We start from the raw sequence: 19088 nt of genomic DNA, 5'->3' as shown, positions 1-19088 counted from the left end.
GCACTGTCCATCTTAATTGCTGTCTCCTATGTGTTACTGGGTCTTCCCACTCAAAGGCAAAATAGTCTCTACTTTTCTCGTCTAGGGGGCATGCCCAAAATGCATCTTTAAGATCAATTACACTATAATACTGATTTTCGGGACCTAATCTGTTCAATAAGGTATAAGGGTTGGCCACTACCGGGAAGCGCGCTACTGTTCTTTTATTTATTTCCCTTAGATCGTGAACTAGTCTGTATGACCCATCTGCCTTTCTTACTGGTAAGACAGGGGTGTTAAAAAGGGACATACAAGGTTCTAAAAGACCTTTACTCAGTAGCCTGTCAACTTCGGGTTTTAATCCCCTTTTTCCCTCTGGAGAAATAGGGTATTGTTTGACCCTTACCGGCACCTCAGGATCTTTAATGGTTACCGAGAAAGGAGGTATTTCGAGTCTTCCCACACTCTCTGGGGTGTACCATACTTCTGGATTAATCTTCTCTTCATCCTCCACTCTCAAGGGACAAAGTCTAACTTTTAATTAATTTTTTTTTTTTTTATTCATTACTTCTACATTAATGCTTATCTCTATAATTAAGTCCCTTCTTAACAAATTATAATCAGCTTCTGGAACTAATAAAAGGCTCCCTATTCCCATTTTAGATCTTGTTTTTACTAATACATTCTTTATAATGGGGACTTCAAAGGGTTCCCTTTTTGCCCCAACCACTTGGGCAGTACCCTGGGAAATTTTGCACCCGGCGGGCAACACTTGTATCGTGGACCATTCTGCTCCAGTGTCTACCAAAAACTTAAATTCCTGTTGCTGAGGACCTATCTTAATTTTTATTAAGGGCTCTTGATGTTTTCGTGCCCCCAGCAAATAGAGCCCCTGACCCCTCTAATCTTCTTTAAACATCTTCTCATCCTTCAGCCTTTTTCTGCAGTCTCTCCTGAAGTGCCCTCTATTTCCACAATAAAAACACACATTCACATCCCTTTTCTCTACTCGTGTGTCCCCTCCCCCATTTCTCTGTGTAGTGGTTTGGTCCAAAATACTTATTACTGTTTATCTGCTGTGAGATAAGAATTAGGAGAAATGCAAAGCAGGCACCAAACTTGAAAGAATATAAAGAAGTTTATTAACAGACCTAAAAGAGGGAAAAAAAAAAAATTATACTACACCTTCAGAACTCTCCTCCTCCCCCCACCTTCCTCCCTTCTCCCACTGACAATGTTCAAAGACAACCCTTAAGATGTTCAGTCTGTTTACCACTTCCATAATAACCTTGTTCAGTCCATTTAGAAAGAGAAGTCTCTTCTTGCTCATGCTATGAAAACAGTATCACAACGAGACAGCCGCCCACTTCCAAATATCGTTCAGTCCATTCAGGAAAAGGAGCCTCTCTGCCTGCGTGTGAGTCCTTTCCCCCAGCTTGCAGCTTTTCCCGCAACTGCTTTCGAGGGTCCACTCTTGAAGGTTTTTGGGGTACAATTTTAAGGTTGAGCCGTTCAGAAACAAAAACAGAGGCCCTTCTCCTTCCCTGGGAGCAAAGGGTCTTCATCATCTTCATCTTTAGGACTATCTCTGGGAGCATCTCTAGGGACTGAGGTTTTCTCCTTTCCCATTTGGAGCCAAAGTCCTCATCTGGTTCATTTCTCCCTGTCCAAACTTCTCATGAAATTACAGCTGCGTCAGCATCTGCCTATCTCAGCGCAGGTGCTTTTGCTTACGAGTTGAGCTCTCCACCCCCCATATCTTCATGAAATTACAACAGGATACTCTACTCTATCATAGCTTCACAACAGAATTTCAGCTTTAAGCATCTCCTCTCTCTCTTCCCTCAGGTTTTCAGCTCTTCACAGCAATAAAAAGGGTTAATCTCACCTCGGCCTTGCAGCTTTGCAGCTGGAATGTTGAATGCTTCTTATCGCAGTGGAGAGGGGGGAGAGCCGAGCTGCTCCAGCTGCCCACGGCAAGGCAGTGGGGGGGGGGGGTTCCATGGCTGGAACAGGTCCATCGACTCCAGGATGGCCGTGGCCCGGCCCGGCCTGGCCCAAGCAGGGCCTGGCCGGGCCCACTGGGCCCTGCTCGGGCCCTGCAGCCACCTGTCCCAGCGCCGGAAACGAGAGAGAGCTTGGAGGGGGAGTTTGCCTATTCTTAAATGTGGATCACAGAGGTGGTCACAACTTTAAGTGGCTTAGAGAATTGTCCATATTCAAACTGGCCAGTTGATAGGTTCTATCAGTTCCCAGAGGAAACTATAAGCACCCTTTAGCAAGGACGTCCCTTCCGGGACTATGCTTGCTAACCTATGACACTCTGGGGCATTTGACGCGGTCTGCGAGGAGGGGGAGGATCGTTTCCTCTTGTCTCCCTAACTGCCGCCACTATCATTCTTACTTGCTTCCTGACTAAAAGGAGTTTTTTTATTTACCCAGGCGTTAAGTTTCTGCTTTACCTATCCTTCAGATGATCCAAATATAGGCCAGAAAACACTCTGGGAAATTTCCTTCCTGCCCCATATTTCTATACAATAATGAATCATTTTAGCTTCATTTTTACCCCCTGTGCTAGGGTAATGTCTCTAATTATCTAACATAAACCCCAGTGGACTATCTCTAGGCACCGGGGGAAGTTTTATGGGTACGGAGGGCTTGCTTTTCCCCTGTCCCATCTTCTGGAGTGCCCTCAAGCGCGTCTGTGGTGCAGATTCACTCGCTTCCCCTGGTTCGTGGCTCACGCCCTCGCGGGCAATGAGAACCGCACTACTGAGGGTCCACACTCGCTTGGAGAATCCGAGCTGCCGGTTCCCCTCTCATGCACACACTCGCAGCACTCCAGGATACCCGACCCAGACCGAACGGATCCTTCCGCACAGATACTCACGCGTCCTGCGTCTTCGTCCGGACCTTTGTGCACAAAATTTACAGGGTCTGCCGGCTTCCTTTGCCTAATGCCTTGAATTTAGGTTCGTCGGTGCAACCGAGGTAGGGATCGGGACCACCAGGGCCGCCGACAGATCGGCGGGGCGCCTCCCCAGTAGAGCCGTTACCCCGCCGTACAAGTTGCATCCAAGTCACAGCACCAATTGTGATAAATATGTGACAAATCCAGGAACTCCATTTTGCCAATCACAAAATTTTATTAATTAATAAGCAAGCAAGGCAAAGGCAAATACAGCGCTGAGCAGCAGGAGAGTCTCCGCTCCACCAACTGCCGCACCTTCCGCCAGTTCCAGTTCCTTCTTATACAGTCTCTTTTCCAGTTAACGTGTCTTTTTCATGGTATTCTGCGCATGTGTGACTTGTTGCTAGGGGGTCTTTTTTCCTCCTGGTGGTCGCAGAATGAAGGTTAGTAGTCATCCTCCGGTGTCTTTTGGTTGACCCCTCCTTGTATGGTCATTATGCTCAAGGTCCTGGAACTAAAAGCTGATTAAGCAAGTACAGATAGGGATTAGGCAAGCACATATTTGTCTCTGGCTCTTATCTAGGTATAGGCAGCTGGTTTCCTGCTACTTGATATTTAGTGAACAAAACATCCTGTATCTTTCACAACAGGAGAGGAAAGAATTTTGAAACTGTTTCATCTCCTGCACGCCTAAGAGAGGAGAGTTTTCTCCCCGCCTTATCCCAAAATTCAGCAGATCTTATGTCTTCGGAGGTCAGATTAGGAAAGTACTGAAAAAGCCATTGTACAAAAGATTGAACTAGATTTTTAGGGTATTTATGCCCAGTTAAAGAAAGGTAACTTTGAACTTGGTGGTATATTTCTCTATGGTGTGCAGAAACTTCAGATCCCATTATGAATGCACACCAAACCTCAACCCCTTACTCGCCAAAAAGGAGGAAAAAAAAAAGAGAAAGTTTACACCGGCACCAGCTTAAGACAGGAGCCCCTAAACCAGCAGGGAAATACTCACCAGAATTCTGGATTTATCACAGGAAAGCAGGTCCGGAGAAAAAAAACACGCGAGAAGGGTCTTCTGCTTTCCAGCCGTTCCCTCGCCACGTGGCGTGGGGGAGGGTACAGGCTGAGGCTCTGGGCTCGATGTTACACAAAAGTAACACCTCGCCACACAGAGCTGGCACAGCAGGACGTGCAGAGCTAACTCCAGCAGACACACAGCTGCCAGGACACCCTGAAAGTCTCTCAGAACCGGAGTTCAGAGATAGCACGTTAGGCACCAAATGTGGAAGGTATCTTTTCAGCTTTATACCGGCTAGCGCTTGTATTTCAATGCCTTAGAAAGCCTCGAGCAGCCTTGAGAGGTAGCAAGGGCGATCTAGCAATTTAGTAGCTCTAGAATCGGTACCTGAATCAGCTGCAGAGCAAATACCATCAGCAGAAGCAAAGAGGGAGAAATATAGCTCCCTGCCCGCTCAATTCCCTGCAGTTAGAAGCTTTCAAATGAGACAGACAACCAGAGATGTTCACAGGAAAGTCGCTGAGCTGAGTGAGAGAGCGTTTGCCTCCCCTCGACCATCTTTATTAGGAGAAGGGGAAAGGGGAGGACTGGGGGCGGACCCGGGGTGACCGGCCAGTCACACACTGCTAAAGAGTCTGAGTTACATTTGGCTTTGCCCGCGCTTGAAACAAAGGAGCTCGGAGCACATGTCTTTGGGAGGGGGGAGGGGAAGCTCAGAACAGGCAGCAACAGGGCCCCATAACAATGGCTGGAGGTTTCCCCAGCTCTTGGACAGCTGCCCCTCGCTTCTGAAAAGGACTATAAAGGGACTTTCTAAATTAACCGAGACGAGATCTCCCCACGGAAAGAAGACGAATCTATTGGCAGGAGACCACGAGGACTTTGTCTCATCCGTTGGTAGCTATTCCTCCCCTTCTTCCTCTCTACTCTTTGTTTTCTTTATCTCTCTCTCTCCTCTATCACATTACTGTGTTGTGGGCACTTAATAAAGGTGCACTGTTCTGATTAAAACTGAAATCTCTTGTATCCTTTTACACTCTGAGATCGATGAACGAACCATCATGACCCTCGCTTGTATTAGCAGATCGTGACAGGCTCCCCGAGCGGCCTTTTCTCTTGGCGGGTGTTTGGAGCTCACAGCTTCCAGAATGGAGCCCCAAATCTCTTTGTGGGTCCCTGGGAGGGTTTCATTTTGGGGCAGGGGAGGGGGGGTGATGTTTGGATCCTGCGGCACCCGAAAGCTGAGCTGCAAATGGCCCTTCGGGGGATATTTTGGGGGCTCCATCCCAGTGCCGGGTGGGAGGGGGACATCGTTCTAGTGGCCCCCCGGGAGAGTGGTGGAGTGGAACACCGGGAGCCCCAGGGTGGGGTGAGGGGAGAGGGGCGATCCCGGAGCTGGGGGACCCCCCAGCAGCCTGGAGATGGGGTGAGCATGGATAAGGGGGGACCCCTGGGATCGCTGGAAGCCTGGAGCAGAGAATCAGGAAGAAGGGACCCCTGGGACCCCCAAAATCCCTGGATCATCCCTGAGTGGGACCCCAGAGAGGAGGGAACCCCAGGAGCCACGGGACCCCGATGAGGTCAGGGAAAGGAGAGCCCCAGAACACCAAAGTGGAGAGATCAGAGAGGGGGAAGTGCTGGGAGGATTTTTTGGGCTGAATCGTGGTGGTTTGGGGTTTTTATGGACACAAAAGCCCCGGAGACTCCCAGAGATGGACCTGGGCAGGAGGAACCCCCAGCCCAAGGAGCTCACCCCTTGTTTCTCCCCCCAAACCAGGATTTGTCATTCCCAAGGTGTGGCTGGATGGAGGAGGAGGAAAAGCCCTGGAGATGCTGCACGAGGAGGAGGGGCTGCAAATGCAGCCCAGAGAGATCCAAGGAGAAAAGAGCCCCCCTGTGCCAGGAAGGCAGCCGGAGATCTGGGCGGAGCTTGGAGCTGGGGGAGAAGCCTCACGGTGGGGAGAAGCCCCACAAGTGCTTGGAATGTGGGAAGGGCTTCAGCTACAGCTCCTATCTGAGGGCACACCAGAAGATCCACACTGGGGAAAAGCCCTATAAGTGTGGGGAATGTGGGAAGAGCTTCAGCCAGCGCTCCCAACTGGTCAGCCACAAAAGGATCCACACTGGGGAGAGGCCCTATGAGTGTGGGGAATGCGGGATGAGCTTCAGAGACAGCTCCCAGCTGAGGGCACACCACAGGATCCACACTCTGGAGAGGCCCTACGAGTGTGGGAAATGTGGGAAGAGCTTCAGGCAGAGGGCCCACCCGATGAAACATCAGGTGATCCACACCGGGGAACGGCCACATGAGTGTGGGGAATGTGGGAAGAGCTTCGACCGGAGCTCCAGCCTGATTCAACATCAGATGATCCACACCAGGGAGAGGCCCTACGAGTGTTCTGAGTGTGGGAAGAGGTTTCAGACCAGCTCCGATCTCCTCAGACATCAGTGGATTCACACAGAGGAGAGGCCCTTCCGCTGCCCCAACTGCAGGAAGGGTTTCAAACGCAACTGCAACCTCATCACCCACCAGCGCATCCACACCGGGGAGAGGCCCTACGAGTGTCCCCAGTGTGGGAAGAGCTTCTCACAGAGCTCTAACTTGACCCAACACCAACGGAGGCACCGCTAAGGGAAGCCCTGCGAGTGCCCCGAGTGCGGGAAGAGCTTCGTGCGCTGCTCCAGCTCCATCCCCCGTGGGAGGATCGGCGTTGGATGATCCCCAGTGACCCCCGTGGGGCAGAGCCCTGGTGACCCCCGTTCCAGGTGATCCGCGCTGGGTGGGGGGAAGGTGTTGGAGAGATTTCTTTGCCTTCTCCTTGTGCTGCTGTGATGTGGTTGGTAATAAATTCCCTCCCTGTGCCCAGGCTGGGTCTGTTGTGCCCGTGCCGGTGCTCGGGGCAGGATCTCTCCTGGTCCTTCTCTCAGCTCCTGGGCTTTTCCTTGTATTTCCTGTCCCTGTGCAGTAGCAGAGGGCAGGGACAGAATGGTTTTGGTGTCTCCCAGCATCCAGGCAGGGCCAGTCCAGCCCTGAGGGTTGTGAGGGGCTTGTGGGGGTTCCCTGTTTGTGGGACATCCCTGCTGGAGGAGGTAAAGCTGGAAGGAGGGAGGTGTGGGGGAAAGGTGTTTTTAAAAGTCTTCTTCTCATTATCCTACTCTGAGTTTGTTAGCAATAAATTAAATTCGTATCTCCAATTTCGAGCCTGTTTTGCCTGTAACGGTGTTTGATGAGGGATCACTCCTGGTCCTTATCTCAGCTCATGAGCCCTTGGTTAAATTTTCTGTCCCCTCTCCGGCTGTGGAGGGCAGGGAGAGAGCGGCTGTGGTGGGTGCCTGGCATCAGGCCAGCGTCCCCCCACTCCAATGGACATGTTCCTCTGTGGCCCTGGGCTATGGTGCCACGGTTGCTGTTGCTTTTGTCTTCCTTATGATTTTATCTTTTGCATTAAATGCTTGTGAAGTGCCCCCACTGTCCCTTGTGTCCCCTGGGCACCGACAGCCCCGGCCCTTGCCCTGCTCCCCCTCCCACGTTCCATCCCGGCTGGCGGAGCCTTGGAGCTGCCGTGGGGCCGTGGGGCTGCCCCGGGGGCTGCGCCCCGAGCCGGGGCCCCTTCCCAGTGCTCCCAGTCTGCCCATCCAGCCTGGAGCAGGCAGCGAGGGCTTCAGCTGGGGCGGCAGAGAGGCGCTGCTGGGGGGTCCCACCTCTGCTTGGCTTAGGCTGTTCTTCCCAAGCCGGGGAAAAATGACTTTTCTAGAGTTTTCTGCCACAAATCTCTCCCCTCGTGCACTCAGCCAAAGGGGCTTGGGGCGGTTTTCCCTTTTTCGGGGAAATCAAAGCCATGCACTGATGCTCCGAATTAGGGGCGGAAGTAGCGAGGCCGCAGGGCTTCCCAAGGAGCCGGAGCCAGCCAACACGCAGGGCTGGGCAGGTCGGGCCGGGAGCAGCGGAGAGCTTTGTTTCTCTTCTCAGCTGAATGGCGGCTCGGGCCGGGCCCGTTCCAGCGCTGTTCCTCAGCTGCGGCTTTCCCCTCACGCAGCCCGGGGGGCGCTGGGAGCGCGGGGCGGGGCTGGGCCGTGTGCAGAGCCCGCCCCTCGCTCCGATTGGGCGGTGCTGCCGTCAGTCGTGGTTCTGGCGCGCTGATTGGTCGGAGCGGGGAGCAGCCCGGGCCCGGAGCCGCCGGCAGGGCGGCCGTGGCGCAGCAGAGGCGCCATTGGCGGAGCGTCGGTGCGGGCCCGGGAGCGGCGGCGGCGGCCGGAGCCCCCGGTGAGGCGGCAGCGGCGGAGCTCGGAGGCGGCCCCAGCGCAGGTGGGAGCCGCGCTCGGTTCTGGCGGGGCTCGGGGCTGGCTGCGGGCGGAGGGGACGGCAGGGGGCTGTGGCGGGTTCGTTGTGCCGTGTGGGCGCCGTGTTCGCCCTGGCGTGAGGGCGCTGCGGGAGCGGCTGCCCGCGGTCTCCTTCCCGCTGCTGCCTCGGCAGGAGCCGGTGCCGGAGCAGCGCTGGCTCGTCCCGGCTGCTGTGGGTAGGACAGAGGTGGCTGCCCCGTGGCCGGGAGTGTGCGGGAAAGTTCCCGTGGCCAGAGGTTTGTGTCCCCAGAGGAGCCGGAGGAGCCCTGTAAAAGTAACTTTATTCCTGGGCAAAGGGAGAGGCCACGGGGCATTTCCCGTGGGGTCTGTCCAAGTGTTGGAGGACGCAGCCTCCTTTTTGTCCCGATTTGCCCGGCCGCATCTCCGTGTCCTTTTCCCCAGTGGCTGAAGTCCTTGGAAGGTACAGACTTCCCGATCCGCCTGCTGCATGTGCCCCTTAATGTGCACCCCCACTTTGTATAACATCCGATATTCATGGCTCTGTGAAGTCTTTGTTCTTCTTCGGGAAGTTCAGGAATTTAGCAGGACCTTGGCTGAGCAGCAGTTCGTGTCAATTAGTGACATTTTCTAAAACTGATCGTTTTCTGTTTTCTTCCGTAACTTCCTTATCTCCGAGTCCCTGGCCCTATCTCCAATGGGATTCACACCATCTGTTTGTAAAGACACGTTCATTTTCTTCCCTTTTAATCCCCCCACTTCTTATTTTCTCAGTACTTCTCTTTACAAACTTTAAAAATGCCTTAATCTGTTCTTCCTGGGCCTTCTTTGGTTTTGGGATTATTCTCAGTGATCTCATTCTGTGTCCTTCTGTAGCCGTTTCTGGGTCAGGAGGCCTGGCTGCCACCTGCATGCCCTTGATCCCCTGCTGAATGAGCTGCCCTGAGCAAGGTGTGGTGCATGGTAAAAAGATGAGAGTTGCTGTAGCACCTGAGAGGAGAAACAGCATTGGTTTAACTCATGGTCTGCCAGGGAACCACGAAAACATGTCCCATTCCCATCCTTTCCACGGTTGGAGCAGTACATGAGCTGCTTTCTTATTTCCTTTGTTCTCAGTTTCACCACTTTTCCTTGGCCATCTCTTTGCCAAGAGCACTTTGAGTCATTTAATTTTCCACAGCCTCCTGGTCCTTCCGCTGGAAGAGAATCTGATGCCATCCCAGGGTGAAATGTGGCGTTGCTCATGGGAGTGGATTGGTGGGTGAGAAGGTCAGGAGCTGGAGCTGTGTGCTTGGTTATGATTTGGAGGACAGCTTGTAATCTAATGATGCATTGAAATGATCAGTGGGTTCTCTGGCACCTGGTATGAATTTGTTTGGGTTCCCAGGGGCTGCTCCATGGTGTTGTAGGATTTGTTCTGGTGGCCGTTGATCTTTTCCCCATTTTTGGGCGCTCCCAAAAATGCCAGGGATGCTTCAATTGACTGCTTTTCTCGGATTAAATCATCACATCCTTGGATTCCCAAGTGATTTCGCTGAACTTGTGTCAGCAAAAGCAGTCCAGTGGTCAAACCCACCCTGTATAACACAGACAGTGCCAGCAGATGTTGGAGTGGGGAGAGGGATGATTCCCCCCCCCGCTTTTGTGAGTGAAGTTCTCCCAACATTCTCCGTTTGCTGTTTTCCTTTGCAGCTTCAGGGATTTCTGTTGCAGAGTCAGAGATGCTCAGTGTGGGCTCTGCCTTTAGCGATGCAAATTCCGTCTGTGCAGGGAGGCAGAGCTTGGGGTGAGGGGCAGAGGGAATCAGCCCAATTCCTGTGGCAGGCAAGGAGAGCCTGGGACATTGTGCACACTTCCCCCAGCAGAGTTAATTTGCATTTCTAAAGCTTCTCTGCTGGCTGCCTGGAAGGAAGCATCTCTTCCAAGGCAGCCATCAGGTGACTCACAAGTGGCCCCCTCAAAAGTGGCTTTTTTTCCCCCCTTGTTGTTTTTTAGTATTTTTTAACTGTTTATGAGGAAAAGGGTCAGTTTTAAAGCTCTTTCAGTTTAGCAAAATGTAACCTAAACGTGAACATCGAAAAACCCATTCCAAAATTCTGCCATCACTAACAGCCACGCACACACACACACAAAAATGCCCCAAAGCAATAAAGATTTTTGCTACTTCTCCTCGGACTAAAAATTGACTCTCACACCTTTGGCCCAAACCCAACTGACAATACCAAATTAGGATTATTAGGAAAAAACATTCTAATGGTGTCATCTTGTCACAGAAACTGCAGGAAGAACAAAAACTCTCCAACGACCTTTTTAGTGTTAGAGGATCAAGGCATTACTTTATTCTGCCCAGGATGTGCAACAGAAATCATTTCATGGACACACAGCCCGGGTGTGCAGAGAAAATAATTCCATGGCACACGAGTTTTACTCGATTTTTTCCTCAACTTTTTTCAGTCTAAACCCATAGAAATCCATAGGTTTCAAGTGTCTCTCCCCCCTCCCCAAAAAGCGGCTTTTTTGTTTCTTTCCTTTTTTTTTCAACCAATATTCTATGAACTTTTCAGGAGTTAAAGGGTCACTTTTAAAGCTCTTCCAGTTTTGCAAAATGGAACCTAAAGGTGGACATCGAAAAACCCATTCCAAAATTCTGCCATCACTAACAGCCACGCACACACACACACAAAAAAACCCCCCAAAGCAATAAAGATTTTTTCTACTTCTTCCCTTCAGACTAAAAATTTACCCTCACACCCCTGGCCCAGACCAAACTGACAATATCAAGGTAGGATATTTAAGAACAAACATTCTAATGCTGTAACTTTGTCACCGAAACTGTGGGAAGAACAAAAACTCTCCAACGACCTTTTTAGTGTTAAGGGTCAAGACATTACTTTATTCTGGCCAGGATGTGCAACAGAAATCACTTCATGCACACAGAGCCCGGGTGTGCAGCGAAAATCATTCCAAGGCACACGAGTTTTACTCGGTTTTTCCTCAACTTTATACAATCTAAACCCATAGAAATCCGTAGGTTTAATGTTCATTGGTTCCAAATTGGGTAGTTCTTAGTATTTGGTTTCCTATTGGCCCCGGATTGCTTGGCCTCTGATGTTAATTAGGTCCACACTCCTTGATTTCCTTCTCAGCCTTTTCCAGAGCAGGGGTCTCCAGCTGTGCCGGGGGCAGTGTCTGGGGTAGCTGTTCCTTGATGTTTGCTGATGGGCGTTGATGTTCTGTTGATGGGCGTTATCTTTTGGGTATCTTTTGGGATGTTCTCAGTCTATTGAGATGTTAAGTTCATCTCTGTTGAGTGGTGTAACTTCCCTTAAAGTCCCCAGGGTGGGTCTGTGCCAGCCGAGCTTCCTGTGGAAGAGATTTCACAAGAGACAGGATTCTGGCCACAGACTGCTTGAAACAGACATCCCTGATCTCCACTCCCCACTAGGTCGAGAATGAGCAGGGTGAGGAATGGAGACATCAATTCCAGGGGTGATAATTGAATATCTGGCCTGGGTCTGGCTCTTCTTCTTGCCAAAGCCAATGGCAGCAGCCGTACCTGGGGCATCTTGGTTTCTCTCAGCAGCTTCAGAAGGTGTTTCTTTATTTCCCCATTCATTCTTTCCACCCGACCTGAGCTCTGGTGTTGCCAGGGCGTTTGGAGGTGCCACTGTGTTCCTAAAGCAGCCAGAATGCCCTGAAGGATCTTTCCTGTAAAATGAGTAAGGGAAGCCTTACTGGGAACACTGGGAGCAGCAGGGCAGGGGCAGAGTGACAGCGGGGCATGGGGGGACACACGACCCCCCAAAATCAGCGCGGGGATGGAGCGGGGGGTCCCGGCCGGGCCCGAGGCCACGGGGAGGGGCTGCAGCTGCGGGCGGCTCAGGAGCTCTGTGGGCAGAGCAAAGGGGGTGACACCGGGCTGGGGGGCCCGGGGGGCACACACGCTCTGGGGGAGGGGGGATGCGATCCCCGGGACCCCCCGTCACCTTCTCGAGCAAGTGAAAGCCGAGCCCCAGCGCCAGGAAGATGAAGCCCAACACGAAGTCCCCGATCCCCATCAGAATCTTGCTCCGGGCAGCGTCCGCTGGCATCTCTGGGGGGTCCGCAGGGGTCAGGACCTCTCAAAAAACCCCCCAGAGAGCCATCAGGACCCCCCAAACCCCTCTTTTATTCGTCCTAAATCTGTCCAGAACGCCGTTAAACCTTCCAGCACATGCCAAACCCACTCTCATCTCCTCCAGGACTCCACAAACCCCATCCCAGTTGCTCCCTGCCTTCCGATGATCCCCCAAACCCTCTCCCAGCCCCTTTGCCAAGGCTAAAAAGAAGGGTGGCTCTTGATGGAATGCCCAACACCGAAAAACAGGACAAGAGATCGGCCTAGAAGCATAGACAGCTTCGGGTTGGAGTGTTCTGAGAGAAGTGAGCTGCCCTCGTGAGAGGGGAGTGGATTGAGAGCACTGGGGAGGCACTGGGAGGGCACTGGGAGCGACTGGGAATGGAGCGCGCGGCACTGGGAGGCCGAGTCCAGCACAGGGCAGTCGGCGCTGCGGGTCTGCCTGGCAACTGATGAGTCATCAGAGAGACGCGCTCTGATTGGCTGAGGGGCGTCAGCGCCACGCAGGGCTGGGATGGACACGCGCGGGGGCACTGGGATGGACTGGGAGAGACTGGGAGAGCTCAGGGGAACCTGGAAGGACAAGAGGCCCCGGGGATGGGCACCAGGCGGGCTGAGGGGCTCCAGGCTCACCCCCAGGGCAGGGCCCGAGGGGACTCGCTCTGCCCGACGTTCTGCACCTCTGCGCTCCGCGAGCAGCGGGGCAACGATGTCGCGGTTGTGCCAGCAGAGCCTGTCTGCCAGAGCCCCTTTGTACCCCAGTCTTGCTGGATGGCTGTTCCAGCACTGCGCCTGTTTCTCCCCACACGGGGTGTCCCCCACAAACAGCCCCACATCGCTGTCGAGTGCAGTTGCTGCTCCCGGTGTCAGATGCTCCTCTGCACCAACCTCACCCGCTCGGTGCCCTTAATGAAGTGACACTCGGATTCATCATCCCCTGGAACACCCCTGTGTGTGCGGGACACAGCTCAGGGGGTGCCCCCCTGCAGCCCCCAGCACGCCCAGAGCTCCGGGAGCCACCCCAGATCCCCGCTCCGCACCCCCTGTGCCCCACGGCCGCCATGGGACCCTCCTGCCCGTGCTCCCACTTCCTCTTTTCCACCCTTCTCCCTATTTCACATCCCCTCCCCCACCATTTCCAGCTGCTCCCCAGAGGAGTTTTGGGAGTCCCATTCCCCTCTTTTCACCCTTTCCACCCCTTTTCCCCACAATCCCCCAATCCCCAGCCCACTCCCGCTCACTTTTAGGGTCCCATCCTCCACTTTTCCCCACTTTCCCACCCCCTCCCACCCATTTCTCCCCCACTCTTCAGCCCCCTCCTGCTCTTCCTTTGAGGGTCCCCTCCCCCTCTCACTCATTTTAGGGGTCCCATCACCCCTTTTTCGCCTTCTCCCCCCCTTTTCCCATCGCATCCCACCACCCCCATTCACCCGAGAGCTCCGCGCCCGCAGCCGGGGGGGCTTCCAGCACCACCAGTGCCACCAGTACGGCCCCAGCTGCCGCCACTCGCCCCCATGGCCAGCACTGGCCATGATTTTGATTGGCTGAGGGGGTTTAGGGACGCTGCAGCCCTGCGGTGGGGTTTTTTGGGAGGGGGAACCTCGAGGTGCTGGGCAGGTGGGAGCTCAGTTGTGCCCAGAAATGTGTCCCCAGGGATGTGGGATCTCAGGGGTGCCCATGGCCTGGGGTGATGCTGGCCCAGTGCCAGGCACGCACCAAAGCCACTCTGTCCCTGCCCCCTGCAGCTGCACAGGGGAGAGAAAATGGAACCGAGGGTTCCTGGGTGGGGATAAGGACCGGGAGAGATCCCTCAGCAAACACCGGCACGGGCACAACAGGCTCTAATTAGAGATATTAATTAAATTGATGACACCGAAAAAATAAGAGCAGGAGAATGAGAAGGAAAAGAAGACTCTTAAAAACACCCTCCCCCACCCCTCCCTCCTTCCCAGGGGCTGTGGGGGCATCTCTGCATCCGGCACCTCCATCTTTGGAGCCACCAGGGATTGGCTCTGCCAGACATGGAGGAAGCTTCCAGATCCTTCTCTCAGAAGCCACCTCTGAACCAACCCCACTACCAAAACCAGGCTGTGCAAGCCAAATAGAGCCCCAAAACTGGGAACCCAGGTATCCAGGAGCTCAGCTGCACCCCAAAATGGGGATGGAGATGTCCAGGGGCTCAGGTGTGCCCAAAACGAGGCCCCAGCTGAGGGCGTTCTCTGCTTGGCTGAGCACTGCCTGAGGGCTGGGGCTGCAGCAAGGGGGGACACCCTCCTCCAGCGGGGATGTCCCACAAACAGGGAAGCCCCACAAGCCCCTCACAACCCCTGGGGCTGGGCTGGCCCTGCCTGGATGCCGGGAGACACCAAAACCGCTCTGTCCCTGCCCTCTGCTACTGCACAGGGACAGGAAGTACAAGGAAAAGCCCAGGAGCTGAGAGAAGGACCTGGAGAGATCCCGCCCCGAGCACCGGCACGGGCACAACAGACCCAGCCTGGGCACAGGGAGGGAATTTATTACCAACCACATCACAGCAGCACAAGGAGAAGGCAAAGAAATCTCTCCAACACCTTCCCCCCACCCAGCACGGATCACCCGGAACGGGGGTCACCAGGGCTCTGCCCCACGGGGGTCACTGGGGATCATCCAACGCCGATCCTCCCACGGGGGATGGAGCTGGAGCAGCGCACGAAGCTCTTCCCGCACTCGGGGCACTCGCAGGGCTTCCCTTACCGGTGCCTCCGTTGGTGTTTGGTCAAGGCAGAGCTGCTGGAGAAGCTCTTCCCACACTGGGGACACTTGTAGGGCCTCTCCCCGGTGTGGATGCGCCGGTGGGTGATGAGGTTGCAGTTGTGTTTGAAGTCCTTCCCACAGTCGGAGCAGCGGAAGGGCCTCTCATCCGTGTGAATGCGCTGATGTTCGAGGAGGTGGGAGCTCCTCTGAAACCTCTTCCCACACTCAGAACACTCGTAGGGCCTCTCCCCGGTGTGGGTACGCTGGTGTACCCTCAGTTCGGAGATCCGGCCGAAGCTCTTCCAACAATCCAAGCACTCATAGGGCTGTTCCCTGGTGTGGACCACCTGGTGCTGGATCAGGTGGGAGATGCTGGAGAAGCCCTTCCCACATTCCCCACACTCGTAGGGCCTCTCCCCAGTGTGGATCCACTGGCGCTGGATCAGGTTGGAGCTCTGGCTGAAGCTCTTCCCACATTCCCCACACTCCTACAGCCTTTCCCCAGTGTGGATCCTCTGGTGTACCCTCAGATAGGAGCTGTAGCTGAAGCCCTTCCCACATTCCAAGCACTTGTGAGGCTTCTCCCCACCGTGAGGCTTCTCCCCCAGCTCCAAGCTCCGCCTGGATCTCCGGCCGCCTTCCCGGCACAGGGGAGCTCTTTTCTCCTTGGATCTCTCTGGGCTGCGTTTGCAGCCCCTCCTCGTGTGGCATCTCCGGGGCTTTTCCTCCTCTGCCATCCAGCCACACCTTGGGAATGACAAATCCTGGTTTGGGGAAAAAACAAGGGGTGAGCGCCTTGGGCTGGGGGTTCCTCCTCCCCAAGTGCATCACCGGGCATCTTGTCTCTGTAAAAACCTCCAAAACACAGAGATTCAGCACAAAAGTCCCACAAACATCAAGACACAGACCAAAAACTACCAAAACATCAAGATTCAGACAAAACTCCCTCCAAAATATAAACATTCAGCCCCCACAAAAAAACCAAAGCACCAACATGGAGCCCAAGAAACCTCAGAAACACCAAGATTCACCCCCGGGAAAATTGTGGATCCCCCTCCCTGATCACCTGCTGGATGGGGGGGGACACACTCCTGGGTCTGGGGGGAGGCTGCAGATACAGCGAGTGCTGGAACCTTGCGGTGCCTCCTCTTCCTGCTCTTCCTGCTCCTCCTGTATCCCTACTCTTCCTCACACTCCTCTTCCTCACACTATTCCTTCTCCTGCAGAATCCCACCTGCTGCTCCCATGTCCATCCTTTCACCATTCTGGTCTCCAGCCCTGCTCCTCCAGCCTTTCTCCTCCTCCCCCCAGGCCCAGCACCCACCCCTGGCTCGCTCTGCCCCCCAGAGCTCTCGCATCCCACAGCACGAGCAGGGATGCAGCTGCGGCAGCTCGGGCTGGGGCAGCGCTGGGCTCTCGGCCGCTCCTGCCCGCACTCGGCCCCCGCCGCAGCCACTTCTGCCAGCGCAGCACGGGCCGGCCTGGCCTTGGCGCTCCCCCCCTCCCACCTCCCCAAATTCCCCTCGCGGGGGGCGCCAAGGCCGGGCCACACGGGGGCTCCAGCTGGGGAGCGCTGGGCGCTGCGACTCTGCCTGGCAACTGCTGAGTCACCAGCGCCGTGCCTTCTGATTGGCTGAGCGCTACTTAGGGCCGCGCCTGCACCAAGGGGGGACACCCTGCTCCAGGGGGGATGGCCCGAAAACCGGGCACCCCCAGCGAAGGAACAACAGCAACGCCTCGCTACAAACACATGCTCTGAATCTGCTCGGACACAACGACACGGACTTGGACACAAGCAAGTGACAGCACAAACCATCAGCTCCACAAAATGGTACTGATTGACACACACTGCTGCTCAGCCAAGGTCCTGCTCAATTCCTCAACTTCCAGAACAAAAACAAAGCCTGAACACAACCATGGACATCGTGTCCCATACAAAAGGGGACAATGTTGTGGTAGTTTGCACATTCTCCCAGAGGTAATTAAGGACATGGACACCCAGCGGGGGTAAAAAGGGAAGTCAAGAACGGGTTTCAGCAACCGGGGACGGCCACAAGCACCTGGCACAGGCATTGCCCTCCTCGGCACGGCAGAGCCGACCCAAACAGCCCCTGGCAAGGAATCAGGGGTCCATCTGCAGGCCACAAGGACAGTGCAAGCACAGACAGCAGCACCCTCAGCACGAGCAAGTGCACCCCTGATGGACATGGATTGTCAGGGCTCTCAGAGCTCCCAGCAGACCAGGGACCCACAGCACCAGAACCCTTGAGAACATTCAGGGGGCGTCTGGATCGAGACGAGGCCGCTCCTGATGGACACAGGGGCCTCTCAATCCACTCCGAATCTGAGACCTAAGGGGGGAAATTGTCAAGAAGTTCCTTGATTATTAAGGCAATAAGTGGGAAAGATGAGCAGGTGTGTTTTATTCAACCACTATCAGTAGATGTGGGGGATGGGTTTGAAATGCATCAATTTCTGTTTGTTCCTATTTGTGATTGCAATTTACTGGGAAGGGATTTGGTGGCTAAATGGGAATGCAAATTCATATTGTAAAAGGAGCTACAGAGGCTAATGCTGCTGTACCTTTGTGTCAAATGTCTGCGAAGGCCTCTGCTGAAGGGAACCCAGAAGTGTGGGCAGCCCCAGGGAAATAGGGAAAATCAGATATGGAGTCTCTCCAAATTCCTCTGAAGCATCCAGGACAAGTGGTGTCTAAAAGCAATACCCTGTTCCAAGGGAGGCAAGGAAGGGGTTACAGCCTCTTACTGAGTCCCTGCTAAAGGCAGTGCTTCTGGAGCCAGGCATCTCTCCCTACAACACTCCTCTCCTGCCAGGCAAGAAACCCGATGATGGACACCAGAAGGAAAGCACAATTTTCAAGGCTTCAAAAGCAGATGAACTGAGCCTCCTGCCCTGGCCCTCCCAGACAGGGAAGAACCATTTGAATTGCATGTGGATGTTAATCAGGGCTCAATTCCAAAGGAATTCCTGGTCTCAAATTTTTAACCCAGTGGCCAGAGAGTGGCCTCATTGTCTGCAGAATTGTGCAGCCCTGGCTTTAATGGGAACTGAGGCCTGAAAACTGACAGCAGCAGAATCTCTGGTTGTTCAAGCCTGGCATCAAGTTAAAGCTTTGTTAACCAAAGGAGCCTCTAAATGGATGAGCAGCGCTCGGTTCTTACAGAATGAAACTTGTTGGATGGAACAGGAGGATTCAGAGGAGTTGAGGACAGGGGAAGGGTTGAACCCAGCCTCCTGTTTGAACGGCCCTGCACAGGGGGCTGGCAAGAAACCCATGGCTGCAGTCAAGTGACAGAGCTCCAGACCTGGGCTAGGAGTGATTTACCAGACATTCCCTGGCCTGAGGGAGAAAATGTGTTTAGGGATGGCTCTTCAAGGGCAGCAGAAGGGAAAAGAGTGACAAGACACGCTGCTCTTAAGGAAAGGGAATGAGACAAAGCGCAGCTCAGCGCCCGCATGCTCAGCTCAAAGGGCTGAGCTGGGGGTGCTTGGAAGAGCCTGGCACTGAAATGCCCCGAGCAGGAAGGCTTCAACGTCTTCTGCTAACAGCATGGCAGCTCACAGCGGGGCAGAAGCATTTCCAACTGCTTCAGCAATCCCTGCATCAGTTCTTAAGGCATGTTTGGAAGAAACAATTCCAAGATATGGGATTGTGGAAGCAATAGACTCAGACAGGGGAACTCATTTTACAGGAAAGATCCTTCAGGGCATTCTGGCTGCTTTAGGAACACAGTGGCACCTCCAAATGCCCTGGCACCCCAGAGTTCAGGTCGGGTGGAAAGAATGAATGGGGAAATAAAGAAACACCTTGTTGGGGTTTCCGTTTAGTCTTAGTTTTTTTTTCTGTTAAAGGAATTTTCTCCCATATGCATGTGGCTAGGGGACAAATAGCTGTACTTAAGAAAGACAAAAAGGGGGGTGGGGCGGGCCTGGCTACTCCTTTGTCTACACCTGGGTGTGGAGTCAGTTCGCTCTGAGTGTCTGGAGAGAGAAGCTGCAGAGAAAGGAGC

General features: G+C 54.1%; 3 pseudogenes; 1 reads left to right on the top strand and 2 right to left on the bottom strand.

Annotated features, from left to right (window-relative positions):
• The first annotated feature begins 5258 nt into the window (after window positions 1-5258).
• Window positions 5259-6573, top strand: LOC125330313 (annotated as a pseudogene).
• A 4909-nt stretch (window positions 6574-11482) lies between these two features.
• LOC125334583 lies at window positions 11483-13387 on the bottom strand (annotated as a pseudogene).
• A 1684-nt stretch (window positions 13388-15071) lies between these two features.
• Window positions 15072-15885, bottom strand: LOC125334578 (annotated as a pseudogene).
• Window positions 15886-19088: the final 3203 nt, after the last annotated feature.

This window comes from Corvus hawaiiensis, chromosome 1 (genome assembly GCF_020740725.1).
Source record: "Corvus hawaiiensis isolate bCorHaw1 chromosome 1, bCorHaw1.pri.cur, whole genome shotgun sequence".
Taxonomy (NCBI): Eukaryota; Metazoa; Chordata; class Aves; order Passeriformes; family Corvidae; genus Corvus; species Corvus hawaiiensis.
This window is presented reverse-complemented; position numbering and strand designations above follow the sequence as displayed.